The sequence below is a fragment of the Eleutherodactylus coqui genome, chromosome 1, assembly GCF_035609145.1.
Source record: "Eleutherodactylus coqui strain aEleCoq1 chromosome 1, aEleCoq1.hap1, whole genome shotgun sequence".
In the NCBI taxonomy this organism is placed as follows: domain Eukaryota; kingdom Metazoa; phylum Chordata; class Amphibia; order Anura; family Eleutherodactylidae; genus Eleutherodactylus; species Eleutherodactylus coqui.
Genome location: NC_089837.1, coordinates 289,540,433 through 289,549,730, shown reverse-complemented (window position 1 = coordinate 289,549,730; position 9,298 = coordinate 289,540,433). Strand labels below are relative to the sequence as shown.

Here is a 9,298-nt window from a genome sequence, read left to right as displayed (position 1 = left end):
CTCTCCTGAGTGAACAAGAAAATTACTGAAACGATGTTATGGCCCTTTTACACAGGCCAACAGTTGTTTAAACGACTGCATGAGCACTTATGTCACCGCTAAAGTAGTTGATGCTCATGCAGAGCGTTTAGACTGAAAAACTTATCGCTGGATTGCTGGGTTCTCATTCAGCGCTTCACCTTCTATGTGAAGTGTTGAGCAGGGAACATTTACACGTCACGAGAAGCTAGCAATCCAGCAATCGCTTTGAAAGTTCTGAAAGTCAGTGATAGCGACAAATAAATGAATGGAGAGTGATTTTTTTTTCACATTTACACTGAATGATTACACCAAGCAATGCAATTTTTGTGTCTAAGAAAAGTTTATTTGTTCCTGTTACCGTGTTTCCCAGAAAATAAGACCCTGTCTTATATAAATTTTTGCACCAGAAGAGGTGCTAGGTCTTATTATACTTACCTACCAAGCACAGTCCAGGTCCCTCCAGCTGCTTTTTGAAGCTCCAACACACTTCTTGCAATCTTTGGCGGCCCACAGAAGATCACTTCCTGGTTACGGGATTCGTAAATCCTACCTCCAGGAAGTGATGGCAGTGCTCTGCAGGGAAATAAACGAGCCACAGACAGGAGTATAGTACCTCACGTCCCTGGGAACGCTCAGGGCCTGGAATCACTTTATTTCAATAAACACTCCAACAATACAAGGCAAAAAAAAGAGACCGTGTTCCAAGTGCAGGTACCGTTATAAATATATACAGACAGACTTGAAGATGAGTACCTCCACACAGCAATCCCAGACTTCAGGATGCCTGTGTGTGTGACAATTGAAGATGCGTACCTCCACCCAACAGTCCCAGACTTCAGGACGCTTGGGCGTGAACAATTGCAAGAAGAAAAGTACCTCTGCACTGGGCCTTGTGTAGTAAAGACTTAGGGCTGTCTCTCTCTCTCTCTCTTTGGGGGCTCACTTACTGATCATGCTGATCCTTGCGTTCATCCATCTTCAACACACGAGGGCTGAAGGTGCCACCATGTGCCTCTATGCTTTGCTCTAGCAGATGGAACTCAAGATGGAAGACCAGATGGAACCCTTTCCCGCTCTCAAGCACTCACATTTATACCTTCACTCATAGCACATGACAGGAAAGAATTGTTACATTTAGGGCTCATGTCCACAGGAAAATTATATTTAACAAATCCGTGTGGGAGAAAAAACACAAATCCACATCCCATAGGACCACCCGCGGTTAATTAAATAGTCGTGGATGGTACTTTAAGTGATTTGCAAATTTTGCACGCGGGAAAAAAACGTGGCATGCTCCATTTTAACGCAGATCACGTGTGCAGGAGCTCGATCTCAATTGATCTCTCGCAAGAAAAAAAGTCAATTATAGTGCATCCGCAGCAGGAATCCGCACGGGCCTGATTTTCCCCGTAGACATGAAGCCTTGCATACAGTCAGCTCACACTTTGCAGACATTAACCTCTCATTGGCTGCAGCTGTGCAATACACATAAGAGAATGACAAGACAGTTTTGCACAGAGCATCTACATAAGACATAACATGTATGACAATATGGAGGGGGCCAGGAAAGCATGTACTGGGCCACTATAATTTAGTAGATGTTTCATCACTGTAGACTCTTTATCTAGAGCTGTGACAAACTGTTTCATAAGCCCAAGTTTTATGTGAAGAGGTGGAATCAGGATCTACTAGGGGTTTCCACTTGACGTTGCTTTGTCTGACAGTGAAGTCAATACGTTCAGGCCAGTCTCGTCGATAGTAGTGTTCAGCTTTGGCTTTACTATCCCAAAGACAAAGATAGTAAGGAAACTTTGTGAAACCACCTTGAAGACCCATTAGGAAAACAACCATCTTGGAGTCTCCAATTACCTCTCGACCATACTGATCGTAGTTCAGAACTAGCAACAGGAATTTTACACTACTGTACTCCTTGAGATGTGCAGAGTGAGCCACTTGAAGGGATTAATGAAAAGATCCAGACTAGAGATAAGCGAGCACAAAAATGCTCGGGTGCTCGTTGCTCGAGTCGAACTTTTCGTAATGCTCGAGAGCTCGTTTCAAGTAACGAACCCCATTGAAGTCAATGGGCGACTCGAGCATTTTTGTATGGGACCGATGCTCCACATAGGTGATGACTTGTCAAACACCAGAAAACATCAGAAAGTCATGGAAACACCACAGAAACGGATAGGGAAGGGCAGGGGCAGCATGCATGGCTGCATCTGAGGCTCCCAGGTCCCACTATTAAGCCAAAATGCTGGCAAGAGTCTGGCGTCACCCCCCTAATAATTTACTTGGGAAAAACCCTCATTAGCAAGGCACATGCGCTGCCACATCTTAGCTAAGCACCACACTACCTGCAACCAAGGACAACCACTGCCTGCGGGTGACACCGCTGCCTCTTCTCCTGGGTTACATGCTAGCATTGCTGTCCAACCCCCCCTTCCCCTTCCCGCACGACGCTGCGTCCACAGCGCACCGAAAATTTTCCCTGCGCAGCGTTCAGCTCGCCTCATGCCACACGCTCGCTTCATAGCCACACCACCCTCATGTCTATTTATAGGTGCGTAATGGATGAGGAGGAACTAGAGGCACACACTGCAGAGGGTTGGCAGGGCTAGGCAGCGACCCTCTTTGAAAGTGTGGGTGATAGCCCACAATGCTGTTGAGAATTGATGATAAATTGACGCACGATCATCATTCCAATCCCTTGCCACCTCCGTCACAAAATTGGCAGGAGCCACAAACGTGGGTATAAAGGGGACTCCGGTGCCAGCACTTCTACACATCTCCACAATGCAGCAGTACTCTGTGTGGGAAGTAGGTGAGCGGGCCCAGGGTCAGGCTCGGTCCCAGCCTCCACCTTGTGTGACCCAAGGTGCTGCGAGTTACATAGCAATGGGAAATCCATGTGTCCCCACACAATTCATTCTGTGTAGGTGTCAGATCGCTCAACACCGCAATGGGAAGTCTTTGAGTTCCTTAGGCTTGCCTATGTTGTCGGTGCACAAAGATGGTATTACACAGGAAGAAACATGGCAGAGTTTCACACACCCCCAAGACCTTGGCCTCGGCCCATATTTCTGCCCAAGTCAGTCAGTGTATTTGTGCCAGATAGGTAAAACACCGCAATGGGAAGTCTTTGTGCACCCACAGAATAGGCAGACCCCTGTAACATTTCTGTAGCAAAAGTATAGGCGCACCCATCAAACCATTCAGTAGAAAAGGTATAGGCAGACCCCAGTAACATTTCTCTAGCCAAAGTATAGGTGGACCCCAGTAACATTTCTGTAGCAGAAGTATAGGCGAACCTCTGTAACATCTCTGTAGCAAGAGTATAGGCAAACCCCTCAAACCATTCAGTAGAAACTGTATAGGCAGACCCCAGTAACATTTCTGTAGCATGAGTATAAGCGAACCCCTGTAAAATTTCTGTAGCAAGAGTATAGGCGAACCCCTGAAACCATTCAGTAGAAAAGGTATAGGCAGACCCCAGTAACATTTCTGTAGCCAAAGTATAGGCAGACCCCAGTAACATTTCTGTAGCAAAAGTATAGGCGAACCCCTGTAACATTTCTGTAGTAAGAGTATAGGCGAACCCCTCAAACCATTCTGTAGCAAGAGTATAGGCAGACCCCAGTAACATTTCTGTAGCAAAAGTATAGGCGAACCCCTGTAACATTTCTGTAGTAAGAGTATAGGCGAACCCCTCAAACCATTCTGTAGCAAGAGTATAGGCAGACCCCAGTAACATTTCTGTAGCAAAAGTATAGGCGGACCCCAGTAACATTTCTGTAGCAAAAGTATAGGCGGACCCCAGTAACATTTCTGTAGCAAAAGTATAGGCGGACCCCAGTAACATTTCTGTAGCAAAAGTATAGGCGAACTATTGCTCTATGCTGCTTGTACAGCCTGGCCAACATGTGCAGCGTAGAATTCCAGCGTGTGGGCACGTCGCACAGCAGTCGGTGGTCTGGCAGCTGAAACCGAGGTTGCAGGGTCCTCAGGGTGGCAGCGTCCGTGGTAGACTTGCGGAAATGTGTGCAGACGCAGCGCACCTTGCCGAGCAGGTCAGACAAGTGGGGGTAGTTTTTCAGAAACCGCTGAACCACCGCACGCTACCGACTGCTGGCAATGTGCTCACACTTCTTAATTGAGAGGTAGACATGGCAGAGGAGGGGGAGTGTTCGGAGGAGGTGGCATAAAACGCCGCAGATACCAGCACCGAGGTAGGACCCACTATTCTGGGTGTGAGTAGGACGTGAGCGATCCCAGGCTCTGACTCGGTCCCAGCCCCCACCAAGTTCACCCAATGTGCCGTCAGGAAGATATAATGGCCCTGCCCGCCAGTACTATCCACGTGTCCGTGGTTAAGTGGACCTTCCCAATAACCGCGTTGGTAAGGGCACGATTTATGTTGCAGGAGACGTGCTGGTGTAGGGCTGGGACGGCACACCGGGAAAAATAGTGGTGACTGGGGATCGAGTAGCGCGGGACCGCCGCCAACATCATGTTTTTGAAAGCCTCCGTTTCCACAAGCCTGTGCGGCAGCATCTCCGGGCTGATTAATTTGGCAATGTGCACGTTTAAAGCTTGTGCATGCGGGTGGGTGGTGGCGTATTTCCGCTTTTGCTCCAACACATGTGTTGGTAACAGCTGAACGCTGCGCTGAGAGACATTGCTGGATGGAGTGGAGGACGGTGGAGGTGAGGGTTTGGGTGCAGGCCGAGAGGCGCTCGTGCCTGTGTCCTGGGAGGGGGATTGTACCTGTGTGCCAGGTTGTGTCACAGGGGAAGAGGCAGTGGTGTGACCCGGAGGCGGTGAATGGCCTTCGTCCTACCTTGTGGGGTGCTTGGCCATCATATGCCTGCGCATGCTGGTGGTGGTGAGGCTTGCAGTGGTGGCTCCCCTGCTGATCTCGGTGCGACACAGGTTGCACACCACTGTTCGTCGGTCGTCCGTGCTCTCACTAAAAAATATCCACACCTTTGAACAGGGCTAAAATTCAGTGGAAATGGGGCTTTTGTGATCAAGATAATTATTATGGCAACAAATGATCTCGCAATTTATTGCAACTCATCTAATCAATCTTCATGACAATCTAGAGTTAATGCAAATTAGCAATATAAAACTAAAGCAGCAAACACTGTGAAAGCCAAACTTTGTTTCAGTTTCAAAACTTTCATGACCTTTACATGACCTGTATGCATATTTTTGTGTTTTTCCCTGATTTTTTTTTTGCACCCAAACCAACAAGTAAGTATATAACAATACACTTTCAGCCGCTGCAATATTCTCTACACTACAGCACAGTTTCTCTGTCTGCTGCTATATAACTTTTCATCAGCTGCCATTTATGCTCTGCATGCTATCTGCCCCACATAACAGAGCACTTTTCCTGTTAGCACATGCAATCAAACCACTGCGGTAATATTCCTCACACTACAGCGCGTGGACAGGTGCCGGCGCTTTCCATAGCAATGCTATGGGAAGCGTCGGCCGGCGTGATTCGTGGGCAGTTTACCCCTGGCGAATACACTGCCGTGGACAGAGGGCCTTAGTCATGATTACATTTTTGCTTGTTTATTCGTTGTAGGTTTCTTTTTAAACTGTGCAGGTGCATATTCTTATGCTGTGACTAATGATGCTTTTAGACGGAACAATTCATTCAAAAAATCTTTCACACTTGTAAAGTGAACAAGAATCATTCGCTTTTGCTCATCGTTTATTTTATGTAGGCATAAAAATCATCATTGGCTCGTTGGGTTTAAACAGGGCTCGTTCAGTCTTTCACATTCACTAAGGCTGCATTCAGACGAATGTATATCGGCTCGGTTTTCATGCCGAGCTGATATACGTTGTCTTCGTGTGCAGGGGGGGAGGATGGAAGAGCCAGGAGCAGGAACTGAGCTCCCGCCCCCTCCCTGCCTCCTCTCCGCCCCTCTGCACTATTTGCAATGGGGAGAGGTGGGCGGGCCGCCTCTCCCCATTGCAAATAGTGCAGAGGGGCGGAGAAGAGGCAGAGAGGGGGCAGGAGCTCAGTTCCTGTTCCTGGCTCTTCCATCCTCCCCCCCCCTGCACACGAGGACAACGTATATCGGCTCGGCGTGAAAACCGAGCCGATATACGTTCGTCTGAATGCAGCCTAATAGTGAATGTGAAACACTAAATGATTCTTGTTTGAACAAGCCAACAATGTGTCTGCCTGTTTAAACCGGCTAGACAAGAGTGAACAAGCTAGTGATGACATTACTCGCTCATTTGAACGAGAGTCAGTTGTTGCGCTGTTGTATGTCCTTTCTGTTGAGATTTGAAATATGTCTCCATGAAGCCATGATTTTATCAATGCTAGATCCTTTTTTACTGTTAAATAAAAACATTTTTTGTGAATATTTTTTGTAATCATAAAGATTGTTCCACATTCTATTTCTTTAAGTGTGCATCTTTGTGAGGACTTGCTTACTTTTTTGATCTTTGCAAATTTGTGTATTGCATTTGTAGCAGTGTCCATGGGCTCTGTTGTATCCCTGTACCTCCAATAATATTCCTAGGCATACATAGCCCTTTTCTGTTAGCTTTCATATGAAAAAATCATGCAATGTTCCATCGTATGCCAAATTATGGTGATATGCTCTCCTGGAGAGAATGTAATCATAATACAGTGTTGTACAAAGATACCATACAACACAAAGAAAGATCCTACACCTTTGCCGAGTGCACGATTTCCAAAGGTGCTTTTAAACTATTATCGTTCAAATTTGAAAGATGAACAAAAATGTAATCACTTATAGTTCATTTGATGCAGGCATGAAAATCATTGTTGGCTCATTTGCTAGACGTTTGATTTCAATACCGATCGTTCTGTCGTTCTCATTCACTGGTGCAGCGAACTGAACAATCCTATAAAAAATAAATACATTTTATTGTGTTTAAACTGAATGCCCGAGGAAACGTCTGAGCCGTCACGACGTCTGCTCGTTCACTCGGGTGAACAATTTCCTATTTTGTCTAAAAACACCCTAAGAACAACACTTAAGCAAAGGCAGGAAAAATTTTAAACCTTTAGGCTGGGTTCAGACGGGATGGAATTGTCGCAGAATTTCCGTGTGTAATATTCGCATGGTAATTCCACCCGCAGCTCCTAATCCCGAGATTAGCCAGCAAAGTGGATGAGATTTTGCAAAAATCTCGACCACACGCTGCACCCAATCCGTTGTGGCCAAACCACGCGAAAAACGGACATGCGGTGCGGAAAACAAAAAGGCAACATGTCAATTTCTTTTTTTTTTTTTTTTGTTTCCGCAACAACCTCTCTCCTCTCTATGGGGAGAGAAAGGCGCAGCGGAATGCCGACAGCGAAACCGATGCAAAACCCGCGGCAAAATGCCACGGGTTTTGAAGCAGCGCTTCTCTGGCGGAATTCTTGTGGAATTTCAGTGCGGTAATTCCACGAGAATTCTGCTGAAATTCCGTCCCATGAACCCAGCCTTAGAATTTAGTTATGCTGCTCTACAAGCAAGTTGATTTTTTTCTTTTATTTATATATATATATATGTATATATATATAGTGGTTCAGAACTTAATGGAACTTTTGTAGTTAAAGAAAAAAAAACAATTCAAAATGTTGGGTACCTGTGGCACTTTTCTAGAGACCGTGGCTATATACAATAGCTCCAGGATTTTTTCCAGCGCCTAGGTAGGTAGTTTTGTTTAGTTCTTCCAGGTTGGGGAATGCTTATGGGCAAGGCCTTATGTCTGATCGGTGGTGCAGTAAATGGCAGGAAGGCTCGGGTCAGTGTATTTGGCATCAGCTGCTGTCTGCTTTGAAGCATGCATCAGGGGCCTGCCACTTATTAACTAGCAGTAACTGTGGGTCATAAAGCGTGGTTGGAATGGCCTAGCATGAACGATACCTGGGGCACACGCAAACTTCCAGGATACGTTGTAAGGCCGCCTGCACACAGGCGGAAATCCCGCGGCGGTATTTCCAGTGGGATTTCCGCCACTGAAAGTTTGCATAGGAGTGCATTACAATATGCACTCCTATGCAGACGGCCGCGGTTTGGCCGCGCGAAATCTTGCGCGGCAAACAAACCACGGCGTGTCCTAGTTTTGTGCGGGGCACGCACTCACCCGGCCGCCGGCTCCGGTCTGCGCATGCGCCGGCTGCGCCGCAGCCGGCACATGAGAGAGCCAGGGCCGCCAGGCGCGGGTGAGTACGCGCTCCTCCCTGCAGGCTCTCGGGTCGGGTCCCGCGGCGAGAATTCTCGCTGCCGGATCCGACCCGCTCGACTGCAGGCGGCCTAACTGAAGAGTACAATGACGTTGTGCCTGACCAATGTTTCCAAAGTTGATAATAGCACAGTCGTAAGCAATATGGAGTGTGCTTGGCATATTAACTGGTTTGCGGTGTTGCTTCCAACAGGTACCTAATGCATGCACCCTTCCAAGCGCTCAGTAGATACAATGTTGCATGCTGAGGAAAACCCCTAGAATAATCCACAGCATGCAAAGTGCAAATAAACTGCGCTGTTAGCTGCTGTGCTAGAACTCCTGCTTGTAGTTTGTTTTTAGATTCTGCAATGGGAAGTAGAGTGCACCAATCATGGAGGTACTGCAATATGAGGTTGATGCACAGAGTGGACAGAGCAAGCTCTTTTTCCAGCTCCCTGTTCTAAAAATTCATTTAATATATGGTCCCTAGATAGGGGACATATCAGATATTAAGCTGATAAGTGTGATAGACATGATGATTATTTTGGTATAAAATGTCTATCGATTTATATAACCCAAATGTATTTTGCTGTTGTAATGACTTTCAGCTCTGAGGAGTTTAAAGGACACACACACAATCTAATCATGGTATTTGCTAGACAATGGATGTCTGATGTAATGTTAGTTAAGTACATAGAAGTTACACAAGTTGCACAACCAGCCTCTAAGAGTTAAAGGGCCATAGTGTTGTGTATATCCTGTGTTTAACACTGAGTGTTTACCTAGCCCCCTTCCACTCCTTCACACAAGCTAGTTAAACAAATGATTCATCACTATACGGAGCTGACTTCAGCTAGGACAAAAGTCCATACTACCTCAGCACTTGGAAGGGGGTGGGCAGAGAGGTGGGGGATTCTATATGATCCGACAAATGAGAATCTTATATGTTACTGATGTAATCTGTTGCACGCCCATTGAAGGGCGGTTGTCATGTGTTATAATAAAAGGCTTGAGCCTCTACACGTTGTAGAGACTCTCCCGGTTTTAGACCAGCATTTGTGTC

General features: G+C 46.5%; 1 non-coding gene across 1 annotated transcript; it reads right to left on the bottom strand.

Moving 5' to 3' along the window:
- Window positions 1–8,610: 8,610 nt before the first annotated feature.
- On the bottom strand, window positions 8,611–8,793 carry LOC136593714 (U2 spliceosomal RNA). Its single transcript, XR_010788308.1, has one exon. It is a non-coding gene; the product is annotated as a U2 spliceosomal RNA (small nuclear RNA).
- Window positions 8,794–9,298: the final 505 nt, after the last annotated feature.